Source organism: Dromiciops gliroides, chromosome 1 (assembly GCF_019393635.1).
Source record: "Dromiciops gliroides isolate mDroGli1 chromosome 1, mDroGli1.pri, whole genome shotgun sequence".
Lineage (NCBI taxonomy): Eukaryota > Metazoa > Chordata > Mammalia > Microbiotheria > Microbiotheriidae > Dromiciops > Dromiciops gliroides.
In genome coordinates, this window is record NC_057861.1 from 670,402,932 (window position 1) to 670,429,544 (window position 26,613).

Sequence of the window (26,613 nt, forward strand, 5' to 3'; positions counted from 1 at the left end):
TATGTTGGAGTCAGCTGCTACCAGCTCCCAAAAGGCAAGTATAAGTATTTACATCTCAGAAATCAGCAAACACTACAAATCAGAGCTTGTTTTATTGTTTCATTGAAAGTTTTGGAGAAAATGTTAGTAATGTAGATTTAACTTAGAAGGGTATCATGTATACATTATTGAAGAGCCTGTCATTAAATATTTACCAGGACACCCCTAAAAAGTACCATAAGAGAGGGACCAGGAATGTGTTACGTGTGTTCAGAGAAAGGAAGGATCATTTACAAGAAGGAAAGGGGATCATGGGAAGCTCCTTCATGGAAGTGACATTGAAATTAATTTTGAAGGAGGGAGAAGATTTTAAAATGGGTGAGTAGGGTGGGAGGAAATGACATAAGCAAAATACATACAAAATATATGTAAGTGTGGTATGTTAGAGAAACAGAAATAGGTCTTGTTTGGATAGAGTTTAGGAAGAGGAAGAATAGGGAATGTTACTAGAAAGGTCAGTTAGAGTCAGATTAGGGAGTATGCCTTGAATGCCAGGCTAAGCAAATGGAAGATCCCCTAAAGTGTTTTGATCAACAGAAGTATCTGGGCAGGGTTTTTACACTGTCCCTTTAAATGTCATATCACTCCATCCTGAGGAATTCAGTTCTTGGTGATTTGCTTAAGGTTGCTTGTAGGAACTAAAATCTCAGACAGATCCATTTCACACATTTCATCCTCTCTGTTTCCACAAAGTCCTGAGCCCAGTTTTCCAGGGAGGGAACAGAAGATGCCAAATGTGTCATTCTCCCTACAGGCTAATAGTTAACAACAAGAATATCCCTCTACCTCTACCTCTCTCCTCTGTCACAAAGGTGACCTCAGCTATAGAATGACTGGGCTATGAGTCACAGATCTTAAAGGAAAATGGGCTGTGAGTTAGGAAGCTCAAGTATAACAATCAACATTGGGTTGTAATGTTTAGAGAGCTTCATCATCACCTTTGAGCCTGAGATGTCAAACCTAGAAAATACTTTAGAATATAGAACAAAAAATGTTAAACTAGGAAGGGACTCCACATATAGGATATGAGATGTGGGAAAAGATCTTAGAACATGCAATATAGTGTGCCTGGTCTGAAAGGGAACTTAGACAACAAATGTCAGAGCTGAAAGGAACTGAGGAACACAGAAGAGTAGTTCGGGAGAGCCTGAGACCATAGAAAATGGGTAACTGGGGGCAGCTAGGTGGCGCAGTGGATGAAGCACTGGCCCTGGATTCAGGAGGACCTGAGTTAAAATCCAGCATCAGATACTTGACACTAGCCATGTGACCTTGGGCAAGTCACTTAACCCTCATTGACCCACACAAAAAAAAGGAAAAAAAAAATTTTTTTAAAAGAAAATGGGTAACCACTAGATGGCATGATGAGAGTGTAATTTAGCTACCTGAGCTTCTCTAAATTCATCATCAGTGAAACCACCTCCTACACCCCGTCCTTGCATTATCCTGAGGGTTGCAAAGCAACCAATCTTTTACTTTCTTCACAGAATGCTGTTAATCACAACTCTATAGTCATTTATTATCTTAAAAAGCAATTTAATTGTGTTAGAAAGAAGGAAAATAAAGCCAGAGGTATTACTTGCAAGGAACATAGACCCATGCATTCATTCCAACCCCTCTCAAAAGCAGAAACCCCATTAGGTTGGAATGTTAGAGTTAGTGGGTACCTTAGAATACAGAATGTTGGAGCTAGAAGGGACCATAAAGCATAAAGCAGAGACTATAAGAGCTGGAAGGGAGGTTAAATATAAATTAGTTCACCAAATAAGGAAACCAAGGCAGGAGGGTAAGGTGGGGAGGAGGAGGGCAGAAAGTGACCACTCAAACATACATAATAAGTAAGTAGATGAGGGGGCAGCTAGGTGGCCCAGTGGATAGAGCACCGGCCCTGGATCCAGGAGGACCGGAATTCAAATCCAGCCTCAGACACTTGATATTTACTAGCTGTATGACCCTGGGCAAGTCACTTAACCCTCATTGCCCCGCAAAAAAAAATTAAAATTAAAAAATTAAAATCTGGCACAATGGATAAGTAAGTAGGTAAGTCAGGATTCAAATCCAGGTGTTTTTACTCCAAAGTAGGTGTTCTTTCCTCTGCAACATTCTAGAATTCAAAATATGACACAGTTTGATCCTCACCTATACAATTTTGTCTCTCCCTCTTCCCCAATTCCCAATAGCCCTCCTAATCAGATTACTCTCTACACTATCCCTTAGTCCAGGTATATTCATGGTGTCCCACAAGAAATGTTCCCAATGCCACTTTCCAATACTTTATTTCTCCAAATTATACCCATCCTTCCAGGCCCAACTCAGATTTTATCCCACCCCACTCCCACAGCACTCCCCAACTTCATGTCACAAACTCCCAGGCCTTCTTTCCTCTAGATAAACCAATTCCAGTTCCTTCAACCCATCCCCTTTCAATAATATCCTTATATTCTTCCTCTGGATGTTCTCCAGTTTGTCAAAGTCTTTCCTAAAACATGGTACCCAGAGCCGAACACAGTATTCCAAATGTGTACTTGAACAGAGAAGAGTACATAATAGCTTTGTCACTTCCCTCTTTCTAGAAGCTCTGCCTCTCTTTGTAATCTCAGCCTAAGATTTCATGAGCTTTTTTGGGCAGTTACATCATACTGCTGACTCACTTTGAGTTTACAGTTGGCTTAAACTTCAAGAGTTTTTCATAAGAACTATTATTTCTCCCATTGTACACTCATGAAATCGATTTATTGGAATGGAAGTAGGACTTTATGATGATTTCTATTAAATAAGAATAAATAAAGTTAACTCAAAGTCATTTAAGGGAGAAAGCACTAATAACTGGCAGTGGGAGGAGGGGGATCAGGAAAGACCCAATATAAGAGGTGGCACTTGGGATGAGAGTTGAAGGAAGGTAGAGATTCTAAGAGGTAGAAGTGAAAAAGGAGCCTATTCCAGATGTGGAGAATACCCTTCACAAATGTAATACAAGATGAAACGTCAGGGGAGAAAGCCAGCAGGAAAGTCGTGTAGCTGAGTACAGTGCATGAAGGAGAGCAATGGACGATAACTATGGGAAGGTAGCTTGGAGCCAGATTCTAAAGGCCTTTCAGTTTCAAAAAGAGGAGTTTTACTTGATCTTAGAGACCATGAGGAGCCACTGGAATGTGTGGAGCAGGGTTTGTGTGTTTGTGTGGTGTGTATAGGCTCTGAGCTCATTCTCTTAACTTCCCCACTATTACCGGTAGATCATATCCCCTGTGAGAAAATAATGGGGTTCTGTGAGACCCAGAGAGCCTGGCTGACCTTTCTTAAAGTCAACCCAGAGTCAGGAGAATTTCAAGGGAAATGTAGAATGACCTTGCTGACTACCTACAGGAAGTTACCTCACTCAAAACCACACCTACCTGAAAGCTTTCCCCTCTCTGTACTCTGACATCAGCACATACTGTGCTGAACCACCCTCAAATCCAGTAAACCAATAGATATGAATAATGCTAGCCAATTAGCTTTGAGCAGTGAGGAAGGGTGGCCTCTCCTTCTGACCTCACTGTTCTCGCTCTTGGCGCTGAGTTGCAGAGGAAGTAGCCATGCAGTCCATTTTCTCTTTCTCCCCTATGTATGTAGGCCTTCTGATCTTTCTGATCAACGTGCTATCTCTTTACTAATATTTAATATGCTGTAATAAATGCTTAATGCATTTATTACAAGTGATGCAGTAGCCTCTAATTTCTAAGTAGCAACACATCAGAAACCCCAGTTATGTTTCCCTAAAACTAGGGACAGAAATAGGGCAACCCCATACAATTTTAAACACCACACCCCACAGGTCATCTGCTTCTCTCTTCAGGGTCCTAGGGATACCCCTGAGAAATTGTGTTTCCTCTAGTACCATTGTTCACAAACCCCCATCTAATGGGTTCTTCACAATATGAACTGTCAGTTAATATGTGTCCAATATCAACTTGACCAGTTGATCTCTCCTCAATGTCATTTACCCAATTAATATCAATTAGCTTTTATAAAGGGATATTTTCTGAAGAAGTACAGCAATTACAGAATTACAGTCACATCCCCCTCTAACTGAGGTTCAGTCTCCCCTCTAAACACCCATGTGGGAGAGTAGATTTAGCTTAAAGTTGCAACAACCCAAACACTGACCCACCAGGTTCATTTCTGAGTAGGGCATAGACAATGAACAAGTCACTTCTTTGCTTGCAGTTGTTTCAACTGCTGGGTTCAAGTCACTGCTATAACTGGGTCAAACAGATTGTTCCTCAGGGCTGGCTCCTCACTGAATTCAGCTGGGGCAGCTACCAGCAGATTCTCCTTTAGACCCCAGTTGCTAGATCTTTTGATAGATCGTCCAACCTTTTGAAATTCACAAGGTCATAGTTTGGTTCTCTTTCATCTTTAATAGTTATTTCCTAGGATCAGAAAATAAAACACACAAGGCAGAAACAGAGGGGGCACCATGCATTCATGGCTATGTGTGTTCAGTTCTACTTTAGCTGGTTCATATAAGAGTGAGATCAGAAGATGCTTGCTCCTCCGTCCCCTTCTCCTTCATGTTTGTATACTACTCTTCTTGTGTAATACCATTTTGGGAAAATATTAAGTTTCTCCCTCTTCTACTTCATTAATGCATTCTTTTTTTCTGCTCCTTTTCGTTGCCTCCTTTAAAATCAGTAAAACGGAACTAAATCACCTCTCCCTGTCCTAATGGGCATCTCATATAACTTCCTCTGTGACCCTTGAAAATAGTCACTTCTTCAATTAACCCCCTCCAAACGTGCTTAAATATACTTAACTTTCAAGATTTCTCTTGACTTCTGTATTTGCATTACAAAGTCTCTACTCAACTCTAGTCTTTTCATCAGGAATACTTAAAAGTACTCCATTATCTTAAAGATCCATTTTCCACCTGTATGATTAAACTCAATTTTACAAGGTAAATTATGTGTGGTTGCAAATCCTTATCTTCCACCTTTTAAATATTTTGTTTTCCAACTTTTCTCTCGTTTATAGTAGTTACTTTTATAGTTAGTTTTACAGTAGTTACTCTCTTTTATAGTAGTTACTTTTATAGTAGTTACAGCACTTACTGCCTATTCTTATGTGATCCTGATTATAGGGCATTCTTGAATGTTCTTTCTGCTTGTTCATAGGATTATTTTCTTTGACGTAGAAGATCTGGATTTGGGCTATAACATTCTTGGGTTTATTTCAGGAAGTTTTATATCTCTATCTCTATCATCTCTATCTCTATATCTATTTCTATCTCTACCTCTACCTCTACACCTACATCTGCATCTGTCTATATCTATATCAAACACATATATATATATATGCAAATACATACACATATGTACATTTATATTTTTTAATTTTTTGCTTTGCTATGTGGTTTTAATTAATCTAGGCAATTTTCTTTTATGATTCCTTGGTGTCCAGATTTGTTTTGGTCATGGTTTTCAGGGAGCTTAATGATTCTTAAATTACTTCTCCTTAGTCTGGTTTTTAGGAAAGTATTTTTTATAGTTGACACCTTATATGTTATTCTTTTTTCTCTCAATCTTTTGACTTTCTCTAATTTTTTTGTTATTTCATGGAATCACAGGACTCTGTTTGATCCATTCTAGTTTTCCTAAAGCCCACTTCTAGGGTAAGGTTTTCAACTTTCTGTTCAAGACTACTTACTATCTGTTCATTTGTTTTCCTCCTGAAATCCCATCTTGTTTGTAATTTATTTTTTATCTTTTGATTTATTTTTTTCATCCATTCTTTCCATTGTTAAGGTCATTTTTTTCCCTCTAAGGCTCTGGTTATTCTCATTATGTGGTTATTATGTTATTCTGGGTTTACCTCTTAGAACTCTCTTAACAGAGTATTTTTTTTTCATTGTATTCAGTGTTTTCTTCTGTTTGTTCATGTTTCAGCATTGTTTCTTAGATTTGGATTTTGTTCTTGGAACAGTCCTTCTTCAAGTATGGCTTGGGTAGCAAGAAACAATAAAACAAAATCAAAAGAATGAAAAAATAGAAGAAAATATGAAATATCTCAGTGGAAAAACAACTAACCTGGAAAACAGATCTAGGAAAGATAATTTAAGAATTATTGGACTATCTGAATGTCATGATAAAAAAAATCCTGGATGGCATCTTTGAAGAAATTATCAAGGAAAACTCCCCTGATATCCTAGAATCAGAGGGTAAAATAAAAAGTTAAATAATCCATCTATCACCTCCTAAAAGAGATCCCAAAATGAAAACTCCTAGCAATATCGTAGCCAAACTCCAGAGCTCCCAGGTCAAGTAGAAAATATTGCAAGTATCCAGAAAGAAACAATTCAAATATTGAGGAGATAGAGTCTGGAGGACACAAGATTTCTACATTAATGGACCAGAGGGTTTGGAATATGATATTCCAGAAGCCAAAGGAACTAGGATTACAACCAAGAATCACCTACTCTGCAAAACTGAGAGAATCTTTCAGGAAAAAAATGGATATTTAATGAAATATACAAGAAATAAAATATAAGACAAGTGAAACATATAAAGGTACACATGAAAGAGAAAACATAAGGGATTCAAAAGGTTAAACTGTTTACATTTTTACATGGGAAGATGATACTTCTAACTCATAAGAAGTTTTATCATTATTAGAGCAGTTAGAAAGGGTATACATAGACAGAGGGCACAGGAATGAGTTAAATATGATGAGATGATATCCACATCCACATCTGAATTGTCTCAAAGAGGAAATAACATACACAATCAGTTAGGTATAAAAATCTATCTTACCCTATAAGGAGAGGAGGGGAATGAATGGGGGGGGGGTGGAACTGATACAAGGGAAAATAGACAAATTTTTGCACAAAAAAAGTAAATGCAGGGGGCAGCTAGTGGATAAAGCACCAACCCTGGATTCAGGAGGACCTGAATTGAAATCCAGCCTTAGACACTTGACACTTACTGGCTGTGTGACCCTGGGCAAGTCACTTAACCCTCATTGCCATGGTCAAAAAAAATGTAAATATGTAAAAAAAAAAAAAAAGTAAATGCAGTCAAGATTAGAAGGAAAGCAGAGGGGCAGCTAGGTGGCGCAGTGGATGGAGCACCGGCCCTGGAGTCAGGAGTACCTGAGTTCAGATCCGGCCTCAGACACTTAACACTTACTAGCTGTGTGACCCTTGGCAAGTCACTTAACCCCAATTGCCTCACTAAAAAAAAAAAAAAAAAGAAGAAGGAAAGCAGAAAATTTGGGGGGAGGGAGGAATTTTTCAACAATTTCCTATAAAGGCCTAATTTCTCAAATATATAGAGAACTGAGTCAAATGTATAGGAATACAAGTCATCTCCCAGTTGACAAATTGTCAAATGATATGAACGAGTAGTTTTCAGGAAAAGAAGTCAAAGCTATCTATAGTCACAAAAAATGCTTCAAATCACAATTGATTAGAGAAATGCAAATTAAAATAACTCTGAGGTACCACCTCACACCTATCAGATTGGCTAATTTGACAGAAAGGGAAAATCACAAATGTTGGAAGGGATGTAGGAAAATTGGGACACTAATGCACTGTGAAGTAGTGAACTGATCCAACCATTCTGGAGAGCAATTTAGAATTATGTCCTCTGACCCAGAACTACTAGATCTGTATCCTAAACATATCTCAAAAAAGGGAAAAGGAAAAGGACATATATGTACAAAAATATAGCGGCTCTTTTTGTGGTGAGAGAATTAGAAATTGAGGAGATGCCCATCAATTGGGGAATGGCTAAACAAGTTATGGTATATGATTGTGATGGGATACTATTGTATATAAGAAACATTGAGCAGGATGCTTTCAGGAAAACCTGAACTTACATGAACTGATACAAAGTGAAGGGAGCAGAACCAAGAGAATATTGTACAGAGTAACAACAATATTATATAATGATCAGCTCTGAATGACTTAGTCATTCTCAGCAATACAATAATCTAAAACAATTCCAAAGGACTTATGATAGATAAAAAGTGCTATCCCCCTCCAGAGAAAGAACTGAGGGAATCTGAATGCAAATGGAAGCATACTTTTTTCTACTTTATTTTTCTTGGAGGGTGTTTTTGGTCTGTGTTTTCTTTCACAACATGACTAATATGGGAATATGTTTTGCATGACTGCACATGTATAACCTATATCAATTTGCTTGCCTTCTCGAGAAGGGGAGAGGAGAGGGAGGGAGGGAAAGAATTTGGAGCTCAGGATTTTAAAGTGAATGTTAAAAATGGTTTTTTCATATCATTCAAAGGATTAAAATATTTTTGAAAAGAAGAGAATTCTACATTTTTAGACTGTCTATAAATATTATGTGTCTCTTAAAAACCAACCATGTAGAAGCTTAAAAAAAAAAAAGAATGAAAGAGTGCAGTTTTTGGAAGTTCCCTATTCAAAACAAAGGCCTATGCTGTCTCCTACCTCAATTTTAGGAAACCAGCTCCTTTCTTGTTTTCCCAATGTTGCCTTTGGAAAGAGACAAAGGTAGTAGGAAAAGGGAAAGAGAGAAAGGCAAGAGGGGAAAGGGGAAAGGGGAAGAGGAAACTGTAAAGGGGAAGGGAGAAAGGGAGGAAGAAAAGGGGAAGGGGGAAGGGAAGGAAAACATGATTAAAATAGAATTCAATGATTTCACTGTTTAATTCTGCCCCTTCTCCAAAATTCCTTATTTGTATGGAGTATACCACCATCTTCCCAGTCACCCAGATTTGTAATCTTGGAGTTACCCATGGTTCTTTCTTCTCTCTGACCCTTCAGGCCCTAGCAACTGACAAATCATTTCCATTCTGCTGCCAACAGATTTCTCACAACTGTCCTCTACCAGAGCTATGTGCTGAATGAAGCGAGCTCAGACCGGCTGATGGTTAAAATTTCGGTGTGAAATGCCTCAGACTGACAGAATGTTATAAATCAGGATTTGACTTATTGTTTTGTTGATTGTCTAAACTGAAGAAAATGAGGGAGAAAATGTTAATAATGCAACTTAAAAGTGTGTCCTGAGGACATTTTATTTTTCAGTGAGTGGGTAGTTAAACATTTACCAGCATAGCCCTGCCTCTACCACTCCCCAAGTTCAGGCCCTCACTGCCTCGCATCTGAATTCTTCCCCTGGTTTCCAGCCTCTCCCCTCTCTAATCCATCTCTGCAAAACTCCATTCACTCTAAGGTCTGAGAGGCCTAACCACATAGCTTGTGATAAAATGCGAACTCCAGCATTTGAAATCCTCCATGATCTGGCACCCACCGACCCTTGCAGACATATCTTCTTACTTTCCTCTCTGAAATCTGTCTTCAGTCACATTGGTCTGTTTGCCATTCCCTGAAATTAACATCCATCCTCCACCTCCGGGCCTTCTGCACAAGTGTTTTGTTTGTTTGTTTGTTTGTTTGTTTGTTTGTTTGTTTTGGGGGGGAGCGGGCAGGGCAATGAGGGTTAAGTGACTTGCTCAGGGTCACACAACTAGTAAGTGTCAAGTGTCTGAGGCTGGATTTGAACTCAGATCCTCCTGAATCCAGGGCCAGAGCTTTATCCACCTAGCTGCCCCCTCTGCACAGGCTTTGAATATTATACCTGTTCCCCTCTACCTTTCAGAATTCTTATCTGCCTTCAAGGCTCCACCAAGGTGCTCCTCCTCACAGAGCCTTCCTCCCACCCCCCATTCCTCTAGGAAGGACTCTCTCCTTCCTCAAATGACCTTTTATTTACGTATCCCGTCCTAACTCCCCAGGGTAACAGAAGCCCCTTTGGAGTACAAACGATTTCTTTTTTGTCTTTGTATCCGCCACACTTCACACAGAGAGCAGGAACTTAGTGTTTGTTTAATTGAATGAACATTCTGTGTGCTTTTTTCTAAGGTCACTTACGGCTCTGACATTTTATGTTTTAAAAAGTTCTGAGATTCCTTCCCTCTCTGACATTTCTGGGTCTACTATTGTCTCTTCTTAATGATGTTGCTACTGCCAATGGGAGGAGATTCAAAGAATGATGTCATAGGTGAACGAAACATCAGGGAGTGACTAATTTTTGTCCCAGAGATAGCTAGAAACCAAAGGCTCCACTCAATCTAGATGGGCACCCTGGGGGCTTCTGTGTGTTGGAACTAATGACTCTTTAGGAGTAGGAGGCATTTCCCCCTTAGATTACTCAAGATTCCCACAACTTTCTGAGTTAATGATCAACCCTGATTGGACCAACCAGGAAAGCAGCCCCTTGGAAGATGGTTATTTCTGAGTCTGGGTTTCTAGTGAAAAGTCTACTTTCCTTGCCTCTCACCTCAAGGGCAAATGCACTTTTTTTTTTAATGTCACAGAGTTAGGGTTTAACCAGAGAAATGACCAGATTAGCAAAGGACACTCTAAGGAGACATCGTTCCGAACTGGAGATCCCTAGAAATCCCTCCTATTTCTAAAAAGTGCTTTCATCACTACAACTTTGTGAAAGAGGCAATTCATGTATTACAGATGAGGAAACTGAGGCTCTCAGTGATGCACCAACATGTCCAAGGTAATACAACTAGTATGTCATTAGAACTGGAATTCAAACCTAGGTCTTCTGACTTCAGTCTGACATTGGTTCCTCTATAGCAGAAGGTGGAGAAAGGGAGATTGGTGTCCCAGTCGGTTATCATTGTTACAGGGTCTTGGTTTCTTCCTCTAAGGAGGTTGGACAAGATTGTCCCTAGCATCTCTTGTATGTATAGCATCTAAATGCTATGAGAAGTATAGCTGTGGCTAGACACACAGACAGGTGAGTGATTGGAAAGGAAGAGAGACTCAAAGACACATATCTAGAACAGAGATGTAAAAAATATGTCCTGGAGAGAAGATAGCCTGGAGAAAGGGAGGTCAGTTAGGGAGAGCTTCCCATCACAAACTTTGTCAAGATTTCTGGCTAAAAGAGCAATTACATTTCCTCCTTCCTTTTCCCCATAATGACCTCAAGGTTGTTTTGTTTATTTTCATTCCAGGGAAGGAGAAGAATAGGTAGCCACTGACGCTTCTGGAGTAGAAGAGTGACATAATACCATGTTATGATGGCTATTAAAAAGGCAGTTTCAGGGGCAGCTAGGTGGCACAGTGGATAGAACACCCGCCCTGGATTTAGGAGGACCTGAGTTCAAATCCAGCCTCAAACACTTGACACTTACTAGTTGTGTGACCCTGGGCAAGTCACTTAACTCTCGTTGTTGGAGAGAGCAGGGGAAGGCCATTTTAGCTGTAAAGCTATGCCTTAGAGCCCCAATGGGATTGAGGCTGATTGGATTTACATATTAAAGGGACAGGAAAGAGGATTATCAGGTAGAGAAGTCTCTTTACCTAGCATTATCTCCATGCTTTTCCTTCACTTGGTCATCCACATGGGAGAATGGAAGGGGTTGAGGGTACCAACCTGGGGAACCCCAAACCCCAAAGCTATTTGGAAGTTATGGAGCAATAGCTCCTGTAGCCTATCCTTCAGAGATTAAATTGGGAGGTATATGGAATGCCCACCATGAACTAGAGTGAAATTGCCCAAGAAGACCTTAATCAAAGCGGCCATAAAGTTTAAAGATAAAGTCTTAACACATTAACCAGCTGGGAGCATCCTGTGCTTTGTTTTGAGTAAACTGGCATCTATGGATGACCCCCCCCCATCAGAGGTGACCCATACCCCTCTTCCATTTTGACATTTGGGACCACTATCCCCTTCTCGGTAATTATCTCTTCCCAATATTGGTTGAAGACCTAGCAGATCACACTAATTGGATGGGAAGGGAGTCACAACTGCAATCTTCCTGAAAATATGCTGGACCACTAGACCACTATACCTTGCTATGGCTCCCTAAGATCTACCACACTGGACCATCTGCCTTACCCTCCATTGCTTTCTGACCTGCCATTGCACCCCAAGGACTCCTGGGCTTTGTCATATGCTTTGCCACTGCACCCTTAGGACCACCAAGACTTTCAGGTCCCCAAAGCAGGACTCTTCTTAATTGTTGTCTCCCGTGAGTAGAAAGAAAGCTCATATAGATGGCTATGTGATCCCCCAAATGCAAAGCTGTTCTGTCTCTTCATTACCAGCTCTCCTTTCTATGGCCAATTTATCTGCTATTCTCCTCTCAGCATTACTCCTCCTACCTGTTGGGGCTCCACTTAACAATACTCTTCTCAAACTGACATTGGATAGTCTCATGTACAATGACATGCTGAATTGAAATGAAGTCAAGACTCCATGATCCACCAATTTTGTAACCCTATCAAAAAGTGGGAAATAAGATTAGTTTGAAATATCTTCTTATTCTTAATGAGGACATTTTAGATCACAAAGCATCTGTTTAATTATACATTCTAGAATTTTTCTGAGAACCTAACTACAAGTGTGGGTAGTTCCTGAAATCAACCTTTTCTTCCTTTTTTAAAAAAAATTAGGATATTTGTCCATATCTAGTCACCTGGAAGAGATAGTTAGGTGGCACAATAGATAGAGCACCAGGCTTGGAGTCAGGAAGATCTGAGTTCAAATCCAGCCTCAGCTGTGTGACCTTGGGCAAGTCACTTAAGCCCTATTTGCCTCGGTTCTTCATGTGTAAAATGAGAACACACTAGAGAAGGAAATATCAAATCACTCCAGTATCAAACATACCTGAACAACAAGAAATCTAGAACATCCTTAATTTTCCATAACTGTTCAAAGATTTAGGAAAGTAATGCAGAGACCATCTCTCTAAATTCCTTTAGCATCTCAGGATACTAATCTGTCTGTGCCTATACATATCTCTATGTATGTATATATGTATGTGTGTGTATATTCCATATACATATATATGTATAAAGATAAATGAATACATGCATAGATGGGGGAAAGATAGTGTGGGCATTGAAATTAGCCTCAGGCTCCACAAACAGAGCTTCCCCTCCCCCTCTGCTTCAGTTGCAGGGGGGCCTCTGAGCCAGGCTAAGCTTCGAAGACCAAAAACCTCGAGCCACAGGTGTGCCACTGTGCTGCCTGTGCGCATAGCAGGCAGGCACACAAAAACCCTCAGAGACTCTGGGGTTTGCTCCACCCACCCCCCCAGCTCGGCCCAGGGAGCAGGGGCCGGCCCTGGGGGCGGCCAGCCCCAAATTTCACCTGAGAGAAGGTTAATAAAAAGGGGGGACACTTGGAGAGGGTTGGAGAAGACAGTAAAGGGGAGGCTGGAAGATTAAGAGAACAGGAGACAGTACAGTGGTTGGAGAAAACGCTACCATACAGAGACGCTAGAGACGCCAGGGGGTTGGCAACAGAGGTGAGGACACTAAGGAGCTTTTCAGGGGGGTCGATAAAGTGAAAGTTGGAGTGAAGGAGAAAAAGGGTGAAAGTTGGAGAAAGCAGGAGCATACCCTAAGGCAAGAGGTGGCAAAGGCCCTTATTGTATTAAAAGCAGAGAGGTTGTATAATTTGCATTTCTTAACCCTTATCATTTACATTGATTGATTGATTGTGTGTGTGTGTGTGTGTGTGTGTGTGTGTGGCAATTGGGGTTAAGTGACTTGCCCAGGGTCACACAGCTAGTAAGTGTTAAGTATCTGAGGCCAGATTTGAACTCAGGTCCTCCTGAATCCAGGGCTGGTGCTCTATCTACTGTACCACCTAGCTGCCCCTACATTGATTTTTATAAATAAATTCTGCTTTGATTATTTAATTAAGCGGCTTCTTAATCTTTTGCATATCAATTTGGGAGCAGTGTGGAAAAATTTTGTAAATGGCCCATATTGAATTAATAGCAGTCAGATAGCCAGCCAGTCAAAAGCCCACAGATTAGCCCCCCAGTAAGATTAGGCCCCTCAGTCAGATTAGGCCCTCCTAGTTAGTAAAATTAATTCTTACATTTGAATGGCGACCACAAAAGGACTTACGGCCCAATCATAATTTTTCTAAACTTATAATTTTTCATATAAGTACAGTTATATATTTTTCAGATTAGATAGATTAAGTTATTAATTTTTTTTAACAATAGTGTGAAAGACAGGCACAGAAAGAGACAGAGAGAGTAAGTTTTTTTAAAAGGCTCTAGATTCTGTCTGCTTTCCTGACATAGATTCATAAGTAGAGACTGATTTTTTTTTGATAGATTCAGATAGGTTGATATGGCAATTAAAAGAACTCCTTGGCTATAACAAAATGTGCATACTATTGGTGGATAAATAGATGAATAGTTAGATAGACACAGAGATACAAGGAAGGCATGGATGGAGAGAAATAGAAAGAGGGGAAGATCTACCCTTAGCCACCTCGAGACAGATACCTGAATGGAGAAAGATAGATGACATCATGAAAAAGAGAGGGAGAAGGGAAGGAGAGAGAGAGAGAAGGATGTGGTAAGGTGTAAAGCATATGAAGACTAGAAAGGTGAGAAAGGAGGGTGAGTCCAGAGAGTCTAAAAACACACGGCCTGCCCTTGTCTTCAAAATGAAGGTTATATGAAAAATGAAGGAGATAGATAGATAGCTATCGATATAGATATATATAAATGGAAGGAAAGGCAGATCAATCAATAGATAGATGATAGATATAGATGGATGGATAGATAGATCAATCAATAGATAGATGATAGATATAGATGGATGGATAGGTAGAGATGATAAGGATGAATGGATGGATGGATAGATAGATAGATAGATAGATAGATAGATAGATAGATAGATAGATAGATAGATAGATATAAATGGGTGGATACATGGATGGATAGGTAAATAGATAAATAGATAGGCTGATAGATAATACATAGACAGACAGATAGATATAGCTATACCTATACCTATACCTATACCTATACCTATACCTATACCTATACCTATACCTATACCTATACCTATACCTATACCTATACCTATACCTATACCTATACCTATACATATACCTATACATATACATATACATATACATATACATATACATATAGATGGATGGATAGATAGATCAATCAACAGCTAGATAGATGATAGATATAGATAGATGGATGGATAGGTAGAGAGAGAGAAAGATAGATAGAAATGGATTGATACATGGGTGGATGGATAGATAGATAAATAGATTGATAGATGATATATAGATAGACAGAGATAGATAGATATAAATGGATGGATACATGGATGAATGGATAAATAGATTAATAGATAATACATAGAAAAGTAGATAGATAGATAAAAGAGTCTCTTGGAGTCAGATCTTGGTCTAAGTCAAGTCAAGTGAGTTATTAAGTCCTTTCTATATTCCAGGCACTGTGCTAAGTCCTGGGAATACAAAGAAAGGCAAACATAGCTCCTTTCTTTAAGGAGCATCTACTCTGTGCTAGGGGCAGCTAGGTGGCACTTGATATTGGGAGGACCTGAGTTCAAATCTCACCTCAGGCACTTACTAGCTGTGCGATCCTGGGCAAGTCACTTAACCCCAACTGCCTTTGACATCCAGGGCCATCTCCAATCATCCTGACACATATCTTGCCACTGGACCCAGATGGCTCTGGAGGATAGAATGAAGTTGTTGATTTTGCACAGCCCTCCCTCACTTAAAGCCAATTCACTGTAAATCATAACAACACCTGATGTCATAGTCCTCTTTGAGAATGAAGGACAAACATCAACAACTCTGTGCTAGGCCTCATCACCTCGATTCTGAACTATTATAATAGCCTCCAAAAATGGCTTCCTTATCTCCAGTCTCTCTTTCACTTCTCCTATCCATCCAACTGGAATATGCCACCAAATAACTTCAATTCTTCAAAGATCCATATCTCATCATTGTCTTAATTGTTCTGGTACTCCCACCAGTGCCTAATACAGTGGTCTGTAAGTACACAATCGGCACTTCCTTATTTGTTGAATTGTATCATTAACCAAGAATCTCCTTGTCTCCTTTTCCCCAGGTTTTTAGCTGCATCAATTTGGGTGATAAGATTTCTCACTGGGCACCTGGATCATCCCATGTAACAGCAAAAGCCCTGTATGGCATGCCAGCTATGAGACTTAGCTTCAAATCCTGGTTCTGCTACTAAATTCCTGTGTGACTTTGGTCAAGACCATTCCCCGTTCTGGGCCTCTTTTTACTAATCTGTAAAATGAGGGAGTTGGATTAGATAAAATCTTTTCTTTTTCTTTTTCTTTTTCTTTTTGGCAGGGCAATGGGGGTTAAGTGACTTGCCCAGGGTTACATAGCTAGTAAGCGTCAAGTGTCTGAGGCTGGATTTGAACTCAGGTCCTCCTGAATCCAGGGCTAGTGCTCTATCCACTGTGACACATACCTGCCCCCTAAATCAAATCTTCTTAAACTGTGGGTCATGACCCCACACGGGGTTGCATAACTGAATGTGGGGGTCACAAAAAATTTGGCAATGGTAAAAGGTTATGTATACGGGGCAGCTAGGTGGTGCAGTGGATAGAGCACCGGCCCTGGAGTCAGGAGGACCTGAGTTCAAATCCAGTCTCAGACACTTGACACTTACTAGCTGTGTGACCCTGGGCAAGTCACTTAACCCCAATTGCCTCACCAAAAAAAAAAAAAAAGGTTATGTATGCCTATTTTATATACCTATAGACCCAGAGTTGTGTATAAATTTCTCAGTTGAAAAGGGGTCAAAAAAAAAAAAAAGAAAAGGGTTCACAAGGGGAAAAAGTTTAAGTGCTGGATTAGATCATCTCTAAGATTCCTTCCAGTTTTAACCTCTCTGATCCTATGAAGAACAAAGTTGGCCTCTCAGAAAGGACTACCGGGACTTTATTGTTGTTCAGTTGTTTTGGTTAGTGTCTGTCTCTCTGTGGTCCCATTTGGGATTTCTTGGTAGAGATACTAGAGTGGTTTGCCATTTCCTTCTCCAGCTCATTTTATAGATGAGGAAACTGAGGTAAACAGAGTAAAGTGACTTGCCCAGGGTCAAACAGCTAGGGAGTACCTGAGACTAGATTTGAACTCAGGAAGATGAGTCTTCCTGACTCCAGGCCCAGCACTCTATCCACTAAGACACCTAGCTGCCCCAGGGCTTACACTCCACTAATGCAGCCTCTGAAAATCCTTGGATCTTCTCCATGCCATGAGGAGACATTGAGGATGTTAGTGGAGGACCACCCCATAAATCACCCCCAAATGCAGCTTTCATCAGGTCTCTCCCCAGTGGTTCCCCAATCATTCTAGGAAAAACTCCCAAACTCTTCAACTTGGCATTTGAGGCTCTCCACAATTTGGCTGCAGCCTACCTCTCCAGCTTTTGTTCTCTCTCCTCCCCTATGCAAACACTTGGTTCTAGCCAGGCTTGTCTCTTCATTATATACCAGCACCAAACACAGACACACACACACACACACCATGCTTGTTCCTGCCTCCTGATCTTAGCCCTCACTCCTTTCTGTTTGTCCAAATCCTCCTTGGGAGTGGGGGATGAGGGAGGGGATTGAGTTCAGGGGGACTGGAAGACTTAGGTTTCAACTCTGGCTCCTAAGTTCCCTTGGGCCAATCATCAAATCTCTCAGCTGCCTTATCTATAAAATGAAAATATTGAACTAAATGACCTCTGAAACCCCTTCCAGTTCTAAAAATTATGATTCCCTTATCCATCCTTCAGACTCTAACCCAAGCCCACCCCTTCCAGGAAGCCTTCCCTCAAAGCCAACTCTCCCCAGACTAGCTATCTAACACAGACACATGTTGTTCAGTTCTTGCTTTAGTCATGTCTGACTCCCCATAACCCCATTTGGGGTTTTCTTGGCAAAGATACTAGAGTAGCTTGCCATCTCCTTCTCCAGCTCATTTTACAGATGAGGAAACTGAGACAAACAGGGTGAAGTGACTTGCCTAAGGTCACACAGCTGGTAAGCGTCCGAGGCCAGATTTGAACTCAGGAAGATGAGTTTTCTTGACTCCAAGTCTGGTACTTTTTCCATGGTGCCATCTAGCCACTCTCAACAGAGTCATTCTCACTCATAAACTGGCTCTAGTTATGGTAAGTGTTTATGAGAAGTAAAATCCATGGCTAGGGGTTAGGGTTTGGTCTAGCACTAGGATCACGGCTCAGACTGGGGCCAGGGTCGGAGTTCAGTCAATAACAGCAGCTGATGGAAGGTTAAGCCTGGATAAGGCTCAAACTCTTGACCTTAGTGAGCACCAAGCAGTGGCCACTTAGCAACCAGGCACAGAGTTGCCCCCAAGAAAGTCCTTAGCAAAGGCTTTTGGGTGATGATGAGAACACTTCCCCACCCCAGCCTGTACATTCATCCTACTCCAGCCAGAGGGGCCCCCTTGGCCGCTGTGACTGTTCCACATGAAAGCCAGGATTTTCCTGTCTGGAAACCATTTCATTTGTCTCTGAAGAGTCATTTTTTAAAGTGAGAGAGAACTTACATCTGGTGTGAAACACAATCACCTGGTGATGTGAGTATCAGAATGGCAGCTGGACATCTCTCCCAGGCCTAGTCATCAGGCCCACCCTGCTCCATGAGGTCTTTCTCAGGAGAGGTACAACAGGGAGAACCACAGGGTCCTGTGCTTCTGGGTACCCGGAGCTGGCCCCAGAATTGCTGGAGCTCTGGGCAAAGGGGAGGTTTGGAGCTTTATACAGGATCTCCCCTCAAAGATAAGCACTGTAGGGGACAGCTGGGTGGCACAGTGGATAGAGCACTGGCCTTGGATTCAGGAGGGGCTGCGTTCAAATCCAGATTCAAACACTTGACATTAGCTGTGTGACCCTGGGCAAGTCACTTAACCCTCATTGCCCTAAAAAAAAAAAAAGAAAAGAAAGATAAGCAGTGTAGACTTCCCCCAGATATGTGAGGCTTTAAGTCTTGGGTCAAAGCTGTGGACACTCAGTCCCATGCACTAGCCTGATTGGCCCTGTCAGCTTAGGGAAAGACATCAGCCCCAGCTCCTCTTCTGTGGATGCCAGGGGAAGATTAGACTCATAGAAAGTGAGGACTGGCAGGGCTCTTAGCACAGAAAATAGAATATAAGAGTGGTAAAAAGACTTCACAACATAGAATACAGTGTCAGGAATGGAAGAGACCTTAGAATAGAAATTATCAGAACTAAGAGGGTCCCTATAACATACGAACAGTGTCAGGGCTGGTAGGAACCTTAGAACATAGAAGAAACAGCATTAGGTCTACAAGGGACTTTGCAACATAGACTGTCTGGGCTAAGAGGTATCTTACAATAGGGGTGTCAAACTTGATGCCCACTGGCTTCAAGAAACCTCAAAACTCCTGAATGCAGGCAGAATCAGATTAAAATGCAATTGGGTGGGCAGCTAGGTGGCACAGTGGATAGAGCACTGGCCCTGGATTCAGGAGGACCTGACTTCAAATCCGGCCTCAGACACTTGACACTTAGTAGTTTTGTGACCCTGGGCAAGTCACTTAACCCCAATTGCCTCACCAAAAAAAAAAAAATGCAATTGGGTAATGTTTTAACAAGAAAACTAAAAATGCAGTACAATATAGATAATGTTAACTTGTGCTCTTCATGCTGCCACAGGAATCCATTTTTATTTTACTTTATACCAGTGCCTTAAAACATAGCACCTCAGAGCTGGGAGAGATCTTACAACATAAGAACACAATATTAAGGCCAAAAAGAGATTTAGCATATAAACCATCAGAGCTGGATGGTACCTTAGAACACAGACTATCAGAGCAGAAAAAGAACTTTTTATGTACAGTCTTAGAGCTAAGAATGACCTTAAGACGTAGTATATATCAAAGCTGAAATGTATCAGCTGAAATGTATCTTTGCTCAGCCCCAGAAAGAAGTAACTTGAGAAAGGCTGGGGTTGAGAGAATACTCTCATATCTCTTTTTTGGACTAGTTTTTTTCTATATAATATCATTAACATTCAGTTTGAATTGTTTTGTGGTTGTTTTTCTTTCCATTTCCATGGTTATAGTCCATTGCATATATTATTTTCCTGGGTCTTTCTTACTTCACTTACTTCACTTTGCATCAGTTCATAGTAAGTCTTTCCATACTTTTATGTATTCATTATATTCATTTTTACTTTTCATACAGTAATATTCCATTGCATTTATGTGTCATGATTGTTTAGCCATTCTCCAATCAATGGGCACCTACTTTGTTTCCAATTCTTTGCTATGACAAAAAGTGCTACTGTAAACACTTTCATGTATGTGGAACTTTTCTCTTTATCAACTATCTCCTTGGAGTATATTCCTAGCAGTGGAATCTCCTGGGTCAAAGGAAATGAACATTTTAGTCCCTTTATTTGCATTATTCCAAATTGCTTTCCAGAAAGGTTGTACCGATTCACAGTTCAACCAACAAAGTATTGTTATGCTTGTCTTTCTACCACCACTGACCATTCCCATCATGTGTCACCTTTGCCAATGTGCTGGATGTGAGGTGAAACCTTAGAGTTATTTGCTTTTATTTTATTCTTAGCTATTTGAAGCACAATTTCATATGGTTCTCAATAGTTTGAATTCTTTTAATAATTATGTGTTCATTTTCTTTGACCACTTCTCAAATCAATGATTTCTTAATTGTTAAATCTTACAGCCTTTTTTAGTCTTAGTGAGCTCCAAGAATCCATTGTTAAATTTTCAGCATGAACATTTATACCTCAGGAAATCAGCAATAAAAGTGGGTCATGTGTATATGTGTGTATTCAATATTATTATTAGGCAGCTGATTAGATATATGCCAAGAGCAAAGGTGAAAAGCTGAAAATCTTGGTGACTGGAGGAATGGTGGTGACTTCAGTAGAAATAAGGAAGCCTGGAAGATGGTTGGGTTTAGGAGGAATGATACTAAGTTCTATTTTGCACGTGTTGAGTTTGAGGTAACTAAGGGATCTATCTAGTTGGAAATTTCCAATAGGAATTTGTTAATTTAACCCCATTAACCTCAGGAGACAGACTAGAGTTACATCTGGGAGTTGTCTGTACAGAAATAGTCACTGAATCCATGGGATCTAATGAAGTTCCCAAGAGTGTTGAGAAAATACTCAAGAGAGAACTTTGGAATATACCCAATAGCATATGTATTATGATCCAACCAAGGAGCAGCCGTACAGGTAAAAAAAAAGAACCAAAAGAGCCATATCATGAAAATCCAGAAAGGAGAGGTGGGTCAGCAGTGTTATTGGCTGCCAAGAGGTCAAGGAAGAGGAAGTCTGAGGAAAAAAATGATAAGATTGGCAATTAACACATCACTGGTGACTTTGGAGAGAACAGTTCCAGTTGAGCGAGGAAGCTGGACGTCTCCCTGGATGTCCCACTAGCATCTCAAATTCAAAGTGTACAAAGCCCAATTCATGATATTCTGAAGACCTCACAGCACCATCCCAACTTCTTTTAAGCCTAAGCTCAGGTGCCACCTCCTCTTTGAAGCTTCCTCTGATTGCCCCCTGTCAACAGTATGGTCTTCTTTAAATGTTTCTAGAGAATTGTGTCTACATCTCTCCTCTGACCCCATCACACCATACCTTGCATTACATTTGCCTGTGTGTGAAGGTGAGTGGATCCCCACTAGCGGAACATAAGCAGTAACCTCCTTTGTATTTGTATATCCCCAAACTTAAAACTATGCCTTGAATATAGAAGGTGTTTAAAAATGCTTATTGAGTTGGCCATCCTTCCAGGCACTCAAGTTAAAAATCTCAAAGATATCTTAGAATGTTCCCTTCCCCTCACCCTCCACGTCTAATCAAATGCCACCCAAGAGTTAATGTGGAACAGCCAAAAGAGGGTTGAATTTGGAGTCAGGAAGTTATTGTTCAGTTATTCTGGCCACATCTGACTCTTCGTGACCCCATGTGGGGTTTTCTTGCCATACTGGAGTGGTTTTCCATTCATTTCCTTTTCCAGTTCATTTTACAGATGAGGAAACCGAGGCAAACATAGTAAAGTGACTTACCCAGGGTCATGCAGCTAATAAGTATCTGAGGCTGGATTCAAACTCGGGTCTTCCTGATTCCAGGTCTGCCACCCTCTCCAGTGCACCACCTAGCTGCCCTTGGAATCAGAAGACCTAGATTTCAATCCTGGCTCTGTCACCTACCACCTGTGTGACCTTGATCAAGGTATTTAATCTGTGGGCTGCACAGAGTTGTTGTTCAGATCAAATGGGATAATATTTGTAAAGGGCTTAGCATAGTGCCTACCACATGCTAAAGGCTTAATAAATATTTATTCCCTTCCTCAATTCCTTATCTGTGAAATGAAGGAACAGGACTAGAAGATTTCTAAAGTCCCTTCTAAATCTGTGAGCCTAAATCCTGTCATTTCCATGACACTTTCTCCATCCAACCTTTTTTCTCCCCTGCCCCTGCTTCACTCAGACCCTCAGTTCAGGGTCCCATCACCTCTCCTCAAGAGTCCCATGGCAGACTCCTGGCTGGGCTCCCTGCCTCTGCCCCTGTCTCTTCTCCAACCCCTCCTCCACAGAGCGGCCAAAATAACCTTTCCAAGGCTCAGGTATGAGCATGTCACTGTTGCTCCGAAAACTTCAGTGTTTCTTCTAGGCTAAAATACAAACTTTTCGACCCGCTATAAAGTCCTCCACAATGTGGTTCCAATCTGTGGCTTCCCATCATGCCTCCTCACATTAATGGCTGGCTATTCACATGGTTATTGTGTGTCTCGAACAAGAGGATGAATATAAAGTGTGTGTGTGTGTGTGTGTGTGTGTGTGTGTGTGTGTGCTCATGCGCGTGTACACTGAAGTAGCCTGGTATAAGGAATACAGCACTGGACTTGGAGTCAGGAAGTCTTAAATACCCCCTCAGACACTTAGTGGTACAACTCTGGTAAACTGCCCTACCTTTCTCAGCCTCAGTTTCCTTATCTACAACACGAAGGGGCTGGACACAATGATCTCTAAGGTTCCTTTCAGCTCTTAATCTATTTTTAGTTGTGTCCAACTCTTCATGACGCCACTTGGGTTTTTCTTGGCAGAGATACTGAGTGGTTGCCATTTCCTTCTCCAGTTCATATTATAGATGAGAAACTTAGGCAAACAGGGTTAAGTGACTTGCCCAGGGTCACACAGCTAGTAAGTGTCTGAGGTTGGATTTGAACTCAAGAAGAGCAGTCTTCCTGACTCCAGGCCCGGTGCTCTATCCACTGCATCACCTAGCTGCCCTTCTAAATCTATACTTCTAAATATTTGTTGTATGGATGGATGAATATCATTCATTTGCTCACAAGTCTTCAGGAATTCCCTCTCATCTACTGACTAAAGTTCAAGCTCCTCTGCCTACTGTTCAAAGCCCTCCCAAGCTGGCAGACCCTTTACCTCTCCAACCTCATCTCTTGTTCCTTTCATCTACTCCTCTAGGCGCCAGTCAAATCAGAGAACTCTGTCTACTCAAATAGGCCCCATGCTTTCTCACCTCCATATCTTTGCTTTTACTGTTCCCTTTGTCTGAAATACCTTCCCTCTCCATCCTTTAAAGCCCAAATCAAATGTCAACTCCTCCAAGCAACTTTCGCTAAATCCTACTCTTTCCCTCCAGTTTTGTGCAGCACTTTGGGCCTTTCTGATGCATGCATTCAGATACTCAGGGGGTGTGCATTTTATTGATGTGCATGTTCCTTTGGTCACTGACGATCAAATGTCATCTTCCCACCCATCCGATGCCTCTCTTCTCCAACTTCTCCCATAAGTTGAAATGTCCTCCCTCTTACCTCCACCTCCTGGCTTCCCTCTTTCTGCAAAAATTCTCTCTTGGCCTCCCCTTCTCACTGCTATACCTTCCCTCAGAGATTACTTCCGAGAGAGAGAGAGAGAGAGAGAGAGAGAGAGAGAGAGAGAGATGGATTATTGAATGGATAGATAGATAGATAGATAGATAGATAGATAGATAGATAGATAGATAGATAGATAGATAGATAGATAGATAGATAGATAGATAGATGGATAGATGGATGGATGGATGGATGGATGGATGGATGGATGGATGGATGGATGGATGGATGGATGGATAGATAGATAGATAGATAGATAGATAGATAGATAGATAGATAGATAGATAGATAGATGTAGATAGATGTAGATAGATACAGTTATTTGCATGTTGTCTCTCTCATTAGACTATGAACCTCTTGAAAGCAGAGACTAAGTTTTTGCCTTTCTTTGTATCCTCAGTATTTTATACAGTGCCTGGAACAGAGTAGGTGCTTAATAAGTGCACATTGACTGACTACCATAAAGAGAACTCCTGAAGTGCTAGAATCTTTCCCCAATGATTTGTCTTGACATCACCAAGATATCAGTGGAGCGTGATGGCGCCACCTAGCTGCCCTTTAAAATTTATACTCCTAAATAATTGGATGAATGAATATCACTCATCTGCTCAAAAGTCTTCAGTGGTTCCCTATTCTTACAACATAAATAATTCACCTTTTTTTTTGGCAGGGCAGTGAGGGTTAAGTGACTTGCCCAGGATCACACAGCTAGTAAGTGTCAAGTGTCTGAGGCCAGATTTGAACTCAGGTCCTCCTAAATCCAGGGCCAGTGCTTTATCTATCCACTGTGCCACCTAGCTGCCCCTCACCTTTTTTTAATTATACACATCTTTGATGATATTCTCGACCTGGGCTCTTCTTTATGGTTCCTTATTTAGTATGTTCTGCAACACACTTGTACCTGCCATGCCCCTCTCCATTGCCCTTTGAGTGAAAGGAAGGATCTACCTCCTAGTTTTCTTGACCTCCAGTCCCAAGTCAAGGCTTAGAACTCTGCTCAGGGACCAAGTTCCAATTTTCTCCCTTTTCTTCCAATATAATTTCAATATGAGCCCAGGGAAGTCACTGACATTCTTTAAAAATATAAATGTCAATTCACTCATTACCTAATCCACTTGGGTCAGAGGCTACCTGCTGACAGGAGGAGTCCCAGTCACTCTAAGGACCTCTCAATTCTCTCTGTTTCATTTTCCCCCATCAAACTTCGGGGTATAGTGCTCCCCCAAAGCATGGCCATTCACTCCCCTTAAAAGCAGTCAGATTAGGGGTAGCTAGGTGGTACAGTGGATAGAGCACCGGCCCTGGAGTCAGGAGTACCTGAGTCCAAATCTGGCTTCAGACACTTAACACTTACTAGCTGTGTGACCCTGGGCAAGTCACTTAACCCCAATTGCCTCACTAAAAAAAAGAAAAGAAAAAAGAACATAAAGTATCAGGCCTAGAATGCAATAAAGAAAACAGAAATGATTCAAAGTCCAGTTCTCAGAGAATCAAGAGAAGCCCTTTCTCCCTTCCCAGGGAGACATGGATAGTCCCTCATTACTCACAGTACTGATCTTGGTAGGGTAAGAGATAGGGTTAGTAATTTCTCCTTCTTGTGCTTCTGCCTCTTGGTCTCTGCCCTCTGAACAAAACAGCATCCTGGTATTTCTTGCCTCTGGATTTCCTTCCAGTGATACTTTCCAGTAGTTACTCCTCCTCAGAATATGGTACTATTTCTCTAGAAGTAAAACCATTGAGAGATTTCATTGTACCACTAACTCGATGTTACTGCTCCTCTGGGACCCCAGGCTCATAACAGCTTCAGGCCTTTCCTCCTGTTCTTTATACCAGGTCCACAACACCACCTTATAATCAGAGTACTTCTGTGCCAAAGGAACTGTCTTCCACTTGCCCCAGTCAACTGAGTTTCTATTTTCTATTCTTTTTTTTTTTTTTTTTTTAGTGAGGCAATTGGGGTTAAGTGACTTGCCCAGAGTCACACAGCTAGTAAGTGTTAAGTGTCTGAGGCCGGATTTGAACTCGGGTACTCCTGACTCCAGGGCCGGTGCTCTATCCACTCTATTTTCTATTCTTAATGGAGTTAGACTAAATCAATCCCATGTGCCCTCTCCCTCCTAAGTTCCTATTCACTTTACATTCCCCACTGAGTCTTGGGGGTCCTTGGGGCTTTTATTCTCATGGTCCTCACTTATCTTCCAAATCCTAGGCCAAGTAAATTCTTCGGAGTTAAAAATTTTGTTTTATTAATTTTTAATTTTTTCAATTCATAAGCATTTCTTTCCCTCCCACCTTTGTTGTTGTTGTTCAGTCATTTCAGTCATCTCCAACTCTTTGTGACCTATTTTGGGATTTTCTTAGCAAAGATATTAAAGTGGTTTGCCATTTCCTTCTCTAGCCTATTTTACAAATGAAGAAACTGAGGCAAACAGGGTTAAGTGACTTGCCTGGGGTCACATAGCTAGCAAGTGTCTGAGATTGTATTTGATCTTAGGTTTTCTTGACTCCAGACCCAGTGCTCCATCCATTGCACCACCTAGCTGGTCTCCCACCTTACTCCACCCACCATTTTTTTTAAGTCATTATAGAAAATATGCATAGTTAAGAAAAAAATTCTCACATTGGTCATGTCCAAAAATATAAGATTTATTTTGCATCTTGAATCTATCCATCACCTCTCTGTCAGGAGGTGGGTAACAAACCTCACCATCATTTCCCTGAAATCATGGTTGTTCAGTGCATTGATCAAAATTCTTAAGTCTTGGGGCAGCTAGGTGGCGCAGTGGATAGAGCACCGGCCCTGGATTCAGGAGGACCTAAATTCAAATCCAGCCTCAGACACT